This window comes from Centruroides vittatus, unplaced genomic scaffold (assembly GCF_030686945.1).
Source record: "Centruroides vittatus isolate TY-2023 unplaced genomic scaffold, ASM3068694v2 contig_1244, whole genome shotgun sequence".
Classification (NCBI taxonomy): Eukaryota; Metazoa; Arthropoda; class Arachnida; order Scorpiones; family Buthidae; genus Centruroides; species Centruroides vittatus.
Window position 1 is genome coordinate 15627 of NW_027120795.1, and position 13324 is coordinate 28950.

The window sequence follows — 13324 nt, forward strand, 5'->3', positions numbered from 1 at the left end:
GGAAAAAGTTAAGAAGTTTGACAGTAGTTCCTTTGTGCTTTTACAAAGTTTAATAAAATATTAAACAAAATATTCAAGATTTATCAGTACTGGCAATTTGAATTTTACATTTATAAATAAATTTAAAAATTGAGCATTATACTTTGATTGTTTAACAGAAACTTTCTTAGGCATTAAAATTTATAAATGTTAAGATATTATTATTAATTATTTGAAATCATTAAATTTATATCAAAAATTTTTAATAAGAAAAGTTTAAATATATTAAATTTGAAATATTAGTAAGACAAGAAAAAGTACATTAGCACAATAACAAATTATTTCTTTTAAAATGAATATATAATATTTCTTAAGTCACACCTAGCTCTTCTAACAGATTCTGGAGAAGCAATATCAAATACGTGGTTGGGATTATTTGCAAACTGTTTCGACAGAGAGCTTCGGTATTACGGGTAACGTGTGAACCACAGTCAAAACCATTCTGTTGTCGGGTACGCTCCGTTTCGAGAACTTCCACCTCGGCCTCCGAAAACGAAATTTAATTTACCGTAGATCCGCAGTATTTTCCTTAGGGGTATAAAATAACGTACGCCGTACAATTAATCGGCCGATCTCGTCGTTTGATAAAATTTATTTTAGTTTTACTGTATAACTTATTCTATTGAAAGTAGGAGCTTCATCATTGACTTCTTTAATAGTTATTGTTACTAATTCAACAGAAACAGTTTCAGAATCATTTCCAGGAATTCCGTCGATTACTTCAATAGCCTGAAAATTTTATTTGTTTTTTAGTAAATGCAAATAGTTTAATAAAATTTACTTAAATATACTATTATTGTTACCTTTATTTTTAAACTTATAAACTTCAAAATGAAAGACAAATATTATATAGCAGAACATAACAAACAGTTATATTATTTAAAGATTTGTTTATATGCTAATTGCATTATTTAAAAATATATAGAGTTTATTTAAAATTTAAAATGCTGAACTGACTAAAAAATAACTCAAACTGTAATTAATAATTAATTAAATTCATTCTACTTAAACAAGTTTTCTCTTGTGTAAAAAAATAAAACCTTTTCATCAAGTTTTTAGATAAAAATAATTTAATTGCTTAAAATATAATTACAGTTAATTTGATATCAAATTTTCCTTATACTTAAACTAATTATATTACATGATGCAATATTTTGTATAATATTCTGTTCAGTACATATACTTCATAATAAAATTTTGAATTCAATTTCAACTAAAAATTAACATTGCGTGTATAACAGTGTGTGTATATTGCAAGCACATGTATTGTTTGAAGATTTGATGTGTTGTGAAAATTTTTATAACAGCCAACCTTTAGAAGGTATAAGGATGTACTGTACAAATAAAGTAATTGTAAAAACAGATAAATACCTTTCTTTTATATATTAGACATACATCAGGACATACAATATATTAGACATACAATACATCAGGAGTAAGAATCTGGAGTTGTATTTGTGGAGTTTTGGATACATTAGAATCTTTTCAAATACATTTTATCACTGTACATAGAAGAAAAGCCTTTAGAAAATTTTCTATGTATAGTATTTGTAACATTCAGTTTTCAGATCCCAGCATATTTAAACAACATAGTGTACTTCATATTTGACAGTTTACAAAAACACTTTTGGACACTTCCTTGGAAACAAAAGTTCAGAATAGTAAATCAGACATTTCTACAGTCAGAAAATCCACCTGTTTATACAAGAATTCTCATTGTTACAGTTCTTCTTGCGAAACGTCTAATGATTATAATCAAATAGGATGTTTTTGCTGTAGACCCTATTACATGAAAAAAATGCTTGAAAAACAAAATTTAATATTCATCGAAGAATCAAACTTGTGTGCACATGAACTTGAAGTGCATAAAATTAGTTCGTCTACTGATTCCCAAAGCCAAGAAACCAAGTCAGTTTCAGGCTTGTCTGAAGTAGTAGTTGAAATTAATAACTGTGCTAAATCTGGTCACAACAAAAAAGAATTATTGGTCAATGTAAAATTTTCTTGTAAACACTGTAAGAAGAATTTAGCAACTAAACGATATTTGCAAACTCATGAATGAATCCATACTGGAGAAAAGCTATACAGTTGTGACGATATTCAAGAATTTAGCACAAAAAATTGCTTTACGTTGTTGTGAACAATATTTGTATATCCATCTCACTTTCCCTATAAATGCATTATTATATTTTACACAATATGATGTACCAATTGGCATACTATATTCTGCTAAGCCTAATTACCTTTCATCTATCAAGGAAGAGATTAAAACAAAATATGCTGAAAATAAGCTGGGTATTCAAACACAAAATACACTGATATACAGGTTATGCTCAAAATAAAATGAAATAAACATTTCTATAAATCAGGTTTAGGAAATTCAAAAATTACCTTAAAACTGATAAAACAAATTTGTTCAGATAGCATAAATGTAAATCAATACAACTACTTTGGAGCTAAAAGGAAAATATTTATCAAAGTAAGTAAAAAAATAGTCAAAGAAAGACCTGAAGTTTGTTACAAAACTAATTAATTATAAATGGAAACCTACCACATCTGCCAAAAATTCTCAAAATAAGTTATGTATATAAGACTAATATAAAAATATCTTGTATACAGATAAAAATAAAGTTAGATCAAACAAATAACTAATTTAAATTAATCAGTAATATATTATTGTACAGAAATAAATGTTAAATGTTTTTTTTCTGCAAAAATACAGAATTACTTATTTAAATATTTTTTATTCAATTATGTAATACAAACAAGAAATAAATCAATGTGTATATAAAGGGAACATGATCACCTGTTCTTCCCTCGTTGTACAGATATAACAGGATGAGATCTAAATAGATAAAAAATTAAGTAGACAATCTGTATATAACATTACATTAATCAAATAAATTTTAGTTTTTTTTATTAAGCTACAAATAATAAAACTGTTTTCTGATATTTAATGAATATGATCTCTACATTGGAAACCTCTCTATCAATTACTACAATTTTTTTACTTACATACTTTCTATTTGCTTATCATTTGAACTAACTAAAATATACATTTTAACAATGCTGAACTTAGATTAAGAATAAACCAAACTGTATTTCAATGTTAAAGTTGTTTACTTGCAAAATTACAATTTCATATTTCAAAATGTCTTCAGGTTGAGCATATACCATTCAATTTACAATTTTTGATAAAAGTATATTAACAGATTCCAAATGTGCCATTTGGTTTATTCTTAATTTGTTTGGGGTTATTAAAAAGCATATTTTTATTTACTACAAAAACTGCAAAATGGTTCTCACTTTTAGTCAGAGGATGAAGCGACTCATCAAGCATATCCAGCTGCAGAATGAAAATTATTGGCTAAGCTCATCAATGAAAAAAATGGGGAACAGGTGGATATAGCAAATTTACATCAATTTTACAAAATTGATGTAAATTTGCTAATTCTGTGATATATTTGTGTGTAATTCGTGGACATTCCAGAACGTCAATAGAAGTGTTTGTTTTTTTTTTTTTAATTTTACCTGAATTTAAAGGCTTCAATAGTCTATGAATTTCTTCTTCTAAAGATTGATGTGTATATACAGAAAACTTGATCACCTGTTCTTTGCTCATTGTGCCTAACTAGAAAAGTATACAACAATATATACAACTGGAAAATTTACATTTGAGTGTCATTTTTCTATAATTAGAAAGAAGAGAAATGTTACACTTTTAAAATAAATTATGGCTCTATATACAAAAGTTTTCTGATATTTAATAAAATACTGTATGCAATTAAATCAAAATTAATAAAAAATTTATTGCATAGTACTTACATATTTATATGTGATTTTTGGTTTGATGAAAAAGTTTTTACCTGAAAATATATAGAAATAATGGGATGTAATTGTACTAATACTAAAATTATTTAAACTGTTTTTTTTCATAAGATCATTCAAAAAATAGTGAAAGTATACTGAAACTAAAACTGTAACCAATTCTGTTCTTATTATTAATTTTTATACTCCGTTCCACGAAAATAATAATTTGATGAACTGTAATTATGTTGTTCTTGTTCTTGTTCGTGGGTTTATGTTGGAAGGTGTGGCCGTTGTCGGCTTTTCTTCCGATGCGCCGCCTGGTGGCTAGGTGAAGCGGCCGGTCTTATATATGTACCGCTCAAGGGCCGAGATGTGGTGGCGCGGGTCTAAGCCCGCGTGAGGCCAGTAAAGTTGGCTGAGGTGACGAGTCTGGTGCAGATCCAAAGAGAGGGCTTGGCCCAACTCCCGACGGGCCTCGTTGTACGCCGGACACACCAGCCGAAAGTGATCGGGGGATTCCTCCTGCCCACAGTGCTGGCAGTCCGGTGAGCGGCTAAGGTGACGAGAAAAAAAAAAAATTGAAGAGGTGCCGTATTTGTACGTAGCCTCGCCAAAAGCGATTCTGCACGGCGCGAGGAGGCCAGATGGTAGGGCCAAGGGGAGAACGGCCGGAGGTGCTCCCTCCTCTTGTGCCGGAGAGCTGCCGACCAATTGTCGGTGAGGGCGAGCACGATCTTGTCCCTGTTGAAGCCGTCGTAGGTCTCTCGGGGTCAGGGAGCGGCGCCAGGAGCCAGTAAGATCGGCGTGACTGGCTGCCCTATCGGCCGCTTCGTTAATCTGAATGCCCGAATGTCCTAGGATCCAAACGAGGTCCAGGGGGGCAGGGAACCTGCTGACCATAGATGCAATGTCTGAGATGATGGCCGTCATGTCATTAAATTATGTTTTTAAGTTCGAAAAATACGCAACACCATCTTTCGTTTGAAATAGTCATTATATTCCGTATAAAAATTTTTGTATAATAATAATTGTTGAAACTGGATGATTAAATTTGCAACAGACACTGTTATAACTAACAAAAAACTTTAATTTACACAAAAGAAGGAACACTACAACTTCACACATCTGAAGAGAGAACAAAAAGGGCGAGAAAAAAAAGGGAGCTCACAGCAAAACGATCGGTGTTGCCACCTATGGACAGATCACGAAAATGTAGAAAATTTATTTTTCCAACACTTTCCCTCATTGAATGATCTGCTGATGTTGAATACCCATTTTTCTACAAAGTAATTCTAGTCTCTGTTTCTGAAGAGGCTTTGTCAGTACGTCAGCCACCTGGAACTCTGTGGTTACTTTCCTTACCATAATGGTTCCATCTGTAACAAGTTCGCGTACAAAAAATGTCTCGTTTTAATGTGTTTAGTGCGGCGATGATATTCTGGATTTTGCGCCAGTCTTATTGCGGCTTCATTATCAATTTGTAATTCAGGAGGCTCTTTGAGTTCTGTAATATCCCTTAACAGCCGCTTTAGCCATACTATTTCTCGTGCTGCTTCACTTGCAGCCACCACTTCTGCTTCTGTGGTAGATATTGCGACTGAGTTTTGTCTCTGACTGAGCCAAGTGATTGCTCCGCCAGAATAAATGCAGGCAACTCCGGAAGTAGAACGTCCAGTCACCAAATCTCCACCATGATCAGCATCACTATATGCCTCAAGGATGCCCTTCTTATATCCTTTCTTATAAAGTATTCCATAATCAAGTGTACCTTTTAGATAACGGAAAATCCTTTTAACACTTATCCAATTTTCATTATTATAAGTTTCAAGTGATCTTGAAGCAACTCCCACTGCATAACCAATATCAGGGCGTGTACCAACCATCAGGTACATAAGAGCACCTACTGCTTGACGATATGGTTTATCTTCTGTGTGTTCATTATTCTCACAGGAACCTACTTTCCCTGATTTATTGCTTTCATTAATTATTGGCGTTGATACAGGTCTGCAATCTTGCATGCCAAAACGCTCAAGAATTCTTTCAGTATAAGACCTTTGATTTACAAAAATTGATCCGTCACTTTGTCTGTGAATTTCTAAACCTAAGAAATAGGTAGCAGGTCTAGAGACAATCTTGAACTCACCTTTTAATTGCTCTATAAACTCTGCTGATTCCTGAGGATCTGTTGCCACCACTAAACCATCATCTACATATAAGGCTAGCAAAAGTTTATTCGGACCTCTTTTTCTTATGTACAGGCAAGGATCTGCATTACTTCTTTGGAAACCCAATTTCAAAAGATAGTCTCCAAATCTCTTGTTCCAACATCGTGAAGCTTGTTTAAGTCCATAAAGACTTCGTTTTAACTTACAGACTCTATTTGTACTATCACTAAACCCCTCTGGCTGCTCCATGTAAATGTCCTCGTCTATTTTACCATATAGGAAAGCTGTTGAGACATCAAATTGTGTCAGAGACATATTTTCATTTGCTGCAACACTTAAAAGTGCTCTAATTGTTCCTAACTTAGCAACAGGACTGAATGTTTGATCAAAATCCTTTCCTTTTCTCTGAGAGAATCCCTTCGCTACCAGTCTTGCCTTAAACTTGTCTATTGAACCATCTGGATTGGTCTTTGTTTTAAATACCCATTTGCATGGAATTGCTTTTCTTCCATCTGGTAACTCTTCAAGGGTCCATGTCTCATTATCTTTTAAGGATTTTATTTCACAATTCATAGCACTTAACCATTTCTCTCGGTTTTCACAAGTAATTGCCTCTGTATAAGTATTCGGATCTTCAAAAGCATTTGAGATCGCTGACATAACATAGTCATCAAATCTTCTGGGACGTATAAGCTCTGAACGATCCCGTAGAGTCATTTGTTGTGTTGCCTCTTTGCTCTGAACTTCATCTTGGAAACTCAAATCTTCTTTTTCAGCATTCAGATAACTATCGTCTTCTTGTAAGCTATCAGGCTTCATGATTATTTCTGGATGAGGTATATTCAAGTTATCATTTCTAACTATCAAGGATTCTTCTTGAAAAGTGACATCTCTCGAACGAATGAGCTTGTTATTTTCTTTGTCCCAAATGCGATAACCATTATCATTATCATATCCTATCAAGATACCTTTCTGTGCTTTCTTCTCCCATTTTTTTCTTAGTTGTTTGGGTACATGGGCATAGCAGGTACTTCCAATAATTCTCAAGTGTTTAATATTTGGTTTTTTATTAAACCACAGTTCAAATGGCGATTTACCTTCAATACTTGATGGACTTGTTCTATTTAGGATATAGGTTGCAGTATTTACTAACTCAGCCCATAGCTTTTGAGTGAAAGTTTTATTAGTATACATTAAGGACCTTGCTAGCCCCTGTTGCTCGGGGATTAGAATACAGCAACCGTATCCTCTGCGTATCGTAAAAGGCGATTAAAAGAGGTTGGCGTCAGGAAGGGCATCCGGCTGGAAAATTTTTTTGGCTTCAAGAAATAATGGATAAGGATCTTGCGGTGAGGCAGGATACAGCCCAAAGTATCCCGTGGGCGAATCCATCAGCCTACGACAAAAAGAAAGATGGAGATCCCGCTTCCTCTGCATTTGGGGTTATCCCAATAAATGATGGACAAAGACCGGAAGATATGCAGCGGCAACGGAAAAATAAAAGAAAGAGAAGGGAAGGTCAAGAGAGAAGGTTTCAATTGAGAATGGGAACATGGAACGTAGGGAGTATGACAGGGAAAGGAAGAGAATTGGTTGATGTAATGATGAGAAGAAGGGTGAAGGTTCTATGTGTTCAGGAGACTAGATGGAAGGGCAGTGGTACACGAGAGATGGGAGAAGGATTTAAATTGTTCTTCACTGGAGAGAGTGGAAGGAATGGTGTGGGAATAATATTGGATGAGGAGTATAAAAAGAAGGTGATAGAGGTAGACAGGAAAAGTGAAAGATTAATGAGAATTAAAATGGTGATAGGAAAGTTGATAGTGAATGTGGTGTCAGGATATGCACCACCGGTGGGATGCTCGGATGAGGAAAAGAGGGATTTTGAAGAAAGTCTTGAAGAGGTTCTGCGAAATGTAAGAAGTGAGGATATGCTAATTCTGGGAGGAGACTTAAATGGCCACGTGGGAAAGACCGCTGAAGGGTCAGAAGAGGTTCATGGTGGTAAAGGGTTTGGAGAGAGAAATGAAGCAGGGGAAAAGATCATTGAAATAGCAACAGCGTTTGATCTTAAAATTATGAACACTTGGTTCCTAAAGAAAGTAGAACACCTGATTACTTTCAAGAGTGGAGGAAACTGTAGCCAAATTGATTACTTCTTAATGTCAAAAAAGGATAGCAGGCTAGTACAGGACTGTAAGGTCATAGTAGGAGAGGCGGCGGTGAGGCAGCATAGGCTCTTGGTTATGGACATAAAGGTACAAGATAGACCCCCAAGAGAAAACAAAAAGTTCCGGTCTCGATTGAAGATATGGGAATTGAAAGGGGAGAATGTCAATAAGTTCCAACGAGAAGTATTGGAAAGGATGAAAGGCAGGAAGCTGAATGGGGAGGTAGGAGTGAATGAGGAATGGGACGATTTCGTGAATATTGTGAAGGGAGCCGCGGAGCAGATTTGTGGAAAAACAAGAGAAGGGAAACGGCTCTGGCGAGAGACATGGTGGTGGAATGAGGAGGTCAAAGAAGCAGTAAGAAAGAAAAAGGAAGCATTTAGGGTATGGCAGAAAGGAGACAATCAAGAAGATAGAGAAAAATATAAGGAGTGTAACAGGACAGTCAAAAGAGCAGTGAGAATTGCTAAAGAAAGAGAGTGGGAAAAGTGGTATGAAAAGCTTGAGACCAAGGAAGGAGAGAAGACTATATATAAAATAGCAAGAAACAGAGCGAGTGCTAGAAGGGATATATTAGAAATAAATGCGCTAAAGGGTGAGAATGGAGAGCTGTTAATACAGGCGGAAAGGATACTCCACAGATGGAAAGAATACTTCCAAAACCTTTTAAATGAGGAAAATGAGAGAGGTGTCCTGATAAACGTAGAAGTAAACCTTAGTCCGGTGGAGGATATTACACGGGCAGAAGTTAATCGGGCTTTGGAGACTATGAAAAACGGTAAAGCGGCTGGACCATCTGGAGTGGTAGTGGAAATGCTTAAGGCTCTGGCGCTGGAAGGGAAAGAATGGTTATTTAACATAATGAAAAGAGTATGGGTGTCCGAGAAGATACCGGAGGGGTGGAAGAGAAGTGATATGGTGCCGATCTATAAGCAACGGGGAGATCCACTACAGTGCAACAACTACAGAGGGATTAAGCTGTTAGAACACGCCTTTAAAGTATTGGAGAAGGTGGTGGAGAGCAGACTGAGAGGAAAGGTGGAGATAGATGAAAGACAGTTTGGATTCATGAAGGGAAGGAGTGCCATCGATGCAATATTTATAGCAAGGCAGATACAAGAGAAGAGGCTAGAGGGAAACCAGGGAGTGTTCTATGCTTGTTTGGATCTAGAAAAGGCCTATGATAGAGTACCTAGAGAGGTGGTGTTCTGGTGCTTAAGAAGGAAAGGAGTGCCTGAAAAACTAGTTCGGCTGGTAGAGGAAATGTATAAAGGGGCACGGACTGCTATCAGAACACCTAATGGTAGATCAGAAGAATTTGAAGTTGGAGTGGGGTTACACCAAGGATCAGCTTTGAGTCCTCTGCTGTTTATAACGGTAATGGATGAGTTGAGCAAAACCATTGGCAGACAGGGGCTGTGGGAGTTACTTTATGCTGACGACATAATGCTGATAGCGAACAGTGAAGAAGAGTTGCAACAAAGGTTGGGGGATTGGCAGAAATGTCTGGAGAATGGAGGAATGAAATTAAACATTAACAAAACAGAGGTTTTGGCCAGTGTTAAAAATCAGAAGATAAATCTGAAGTTAACGGATAGAAACGGACTTGACATCACGCAAAAGGCTAAGGTTAAGTACCTGGGAGTGATGATAGATGAAAATGGAGGATGCACCGTGGAGGTGAAAAGTAGAATCAGTAAGGGGTGGTTAAAATGGCGAGAACTGACAGGGGTACTTTGTGATGCCAAGATGCCGAGGAAATTGAAAATCAAAATTTATGAGGCAATAATAAGACCGGTCCTTTTGTATGGATCGGAAACGTGGACCCTCCGAAAGACAGAGGAGTTGATGTTGGCGAGGACCGAGATGCGAATGCTGAGATGGTTGTCCGGTATTTCGCTCAGGGAGAGAAGGAGAAGTGAAGAGATCAGGAGAGAACTTGGGGTTGAATGTATTTTGGACAGGATAACTAAATCTCGATTGAGGTGGGTCGGACATATGCTGAGAAGAGGAGAGGATGATATGGCAAGGAGGGCTTTTGACCTGAGAGTAGAGGGGAAGAGAAGTAGAGGAAGACAGCGAAAGCGATGGGTGGATGTGGTGGAGGAGGATATGAAAATGGTAGGACTGGAGAAAGGGGACGCTTTGGATAGAGAAAAGTGGCAACGCAAGATCCAGGAGGCCTACCCCTGTAAAGGGACAAAGGCAGCAAAGTAGTAGTAATAGTAGTAGTAGTAGTAGTAGTAAGGACCTTGCTGCCTCGACTATTGTTCTATTTTCACGTTCACAGCAGCCATTCTGTTCTGGAGTATATGGCATAGTCAATCGTTGTCTTATTCCATTTTTCTGTAGAATTTTTCTAACAATAGCATTATTAAATTCTCTGCCATTATCACTCAGAATTTCTTTGACTGTATGTCCAGTAACTTTAACTTCAGTTATCATCTGTTTTAGCTTTTCAGACACTTCAGACTTTTTCTTAATAAAATAGATAAATCGAATTCTTGAAAAATCATCTTTAAATAAAACAAAGTATCTATAACCAGACATAGATGGTTCAAACGGTCCGCATACATCCGTATGTATCAGTTCACCCGGTTTTGTAGCACGTGGACGTGTTCCAAACTTTAATCTATGAGATTTGCCATAAACACATCCTTCACATATTTCATTATCTAAGTGGACTTTAACACCAAGTTCTCGCTCTACAATTGTTTTCACATGTCTCTTGTCTTGGTGACCCAGCCTCTCGTGATAAATCTGTAATAAATTTAACTTAGTAACTGCATTTACCTCACATGGCTTACTACATGTTACACTTCTTAAATTAAGCTTAAAAAGACCTCCATGTCGGCTACGTTTACCAGTTATTATTACGCGTCCATCAACTTTTAATTTACATTCTTCAGCCTTTGATATAAATAAACTGGAGTGATGACGATCTTGAGCCGCTAACATTGAAAATAAATTTTTCTTAAGATCCGGTACAAGCCAAACATTACATAATGTAATTTTATTCCATGTATTGTCCACATATGCTTCTACTTCAATTGTTCCTTTACCTATTGCAGATATTTTATCTCCATTAGCTGTGGTAACTGAATGTGGATCTTTGAAGTGCTCAAAATCACAAAACAAATTTCGTTGATAGGTAGTATGACTAGTAGCTCCATTGTCCACATACCAACAGTCTTTATCATTTTCACTAAGTACTATATTCGACATAATTGTCAAGAGAGTCATATTACAATTATTATCTCTACAATATCCCGCAGAAAACTCTTTACTTTCTTGTTTAGTTTTACTATCTGCTTTTCTTTTAAAACAATACTTTATTTTATGACCAGATCTGTGACAATAGTGACAAACTATATCTGAACTAGACTTTCCCGTTGGTTTAGATTTGAACAGCTTCTTACTTGTGTTAGTAACTAAGACCTCCTGATTTTCATTCTCATTGTCCTTACAAACTAAAGCTCTTTCATACGAGCACAACTGAACAGTTAAATTATCTATAGTACGATCTTTTCTTAAAATAAGAAGCCAGCTTGACTTAAATGAAAAATAGTCGTCAGGTAAAGTATCTAAGACTTTACAAATTAACAATAAATCTGGCAACTTTTCCATTCCTTTGTCTTTTGTCAATTCTACATTCAAATCATTCCAAATGTTTTTTTAGTTTTGATAAATGGCTGGCCATATCATCTCCAACTTGACGTTTATAACCAAAAAATCTCATACAAAGGTCGTAAGCCTTGTCCTCACAGACGCCTTCAAATAATCTATGTAATTCTAACCAGACGCCTCGTGCTGTCGTAAAACGCATGACTTTCTTTAAGGTTTCTTCAGACAAATTGCAAGTTAGAACTAACAAGGCACTACTGTCGTAATTAGTAAAATTTAATAGTTCTTTCTCATACCTTGTTCTTTCTTCCTTTGAAGCGTCGGAATCTAATTCTTCCGGTTTCGAAATTTTTCCTTCAACAACGTCCATTGCACCAGGAATACTCCTTAACACGATGCAAATTTTATATTTCCAAGTCGACCAGTTAGACTTGCCTTCTAAATATCCAATGTGAAGTCTAGAAAGTTCCATCGCACAGTTAAAGCGATCTGGGCCCATAACCTGTTGAAACTGGATGATTAAATTTGCAACAGACACTGTTATAACTAACAAAAAACTTTAATTTACACAAAAGAAGGAACACTACAACTTCACACATCTGAAGAGAGAACAAAAAGGGCGGGAAAAAAAAGGGAGCTCACAGCAAAACGATCGGTGTTGCCACCTATGGACAGATCATGATAATGTAGAAAATTTATTTTTCCAACAATAATGAGACGCCATCTATCGCAAATACTTTGAATTATTTAAACGTATTACGAAAAACCGGCAAATAAAATATATTTTTAATAAGAAATGTGCTTACATTCTTGAAAAATAACAATAAAACATAATTATCTGAATTATATAGCTAATTTAATGTTTAAATAACTTGAATGTTTTATTATTACGAAAATATCTACACAGTAATAAATTACATAAATTATAAATTCAGTTTTTTACATAAAAAATATTTTAATCTATCTATTAAAAAAAATCATTTGAAACAATTATGAAAGAATATAAAATTAAGTGAAATTATTGTTTATAATGACGAAACACGAAATACGTCACCACCCAAGACCACGTGATACTCTATTTCCGCTACGTCAAACTAGTCTGACTAGTAACCGTTTAAATCCCTTTGTGTTTAAAAGGACAAAGAAAAATTTCCCTAACCGTTATATTATAAAACTTTCTATAATAAAATAGAAATTTCAGTTTAATAATACTCTAAACTGAAAACATATTAAATAAAATATATAAATAAATATTATACATCTAAAATTTAAAAAATAATTATAATATTGCTAAAAATTTGCATTTTATATGTTATTAATATCTACGGATTAATTAAATAAACTAATTATATATTATAATGAGTCAAATGTGTATGAAAAGAACTTACGCGAATGTAAAAATGTACGAAAAGTGGAAGCACTATCGAAAGTTTGAAGAACAAAAAAACCTTTAAAAACATGAGATTAAAATTCAAATGAAAATAATTAACGATAAATGTAATATTCTAATACTTA

The 13324-nt window shown here is 35.0% G+C and overlaps 1 long non-coding RNA gene across 1 annotated transcript; it reads right to left on the bottom strand.

The window, feature by feature from the left end:
• Window positions 1-297: 297 nt before the first annotated feature.
• Window positions 298-4089, bottom strand: LOC136987924 (uncharacterized). The gene is made up of 3 exons (XR_010882700.1): window positions 4018-4089; window positions 3865-3905; window positions 298-768 (listed from the first exon to the last, which is right to left on the bottom strand). It is a non-coding gene; the product is annotated as an uncharacterized lncRNA (long non-coding RNA).
• Window positions 4090-13324: the final 9235 nt, after the last annotated feature.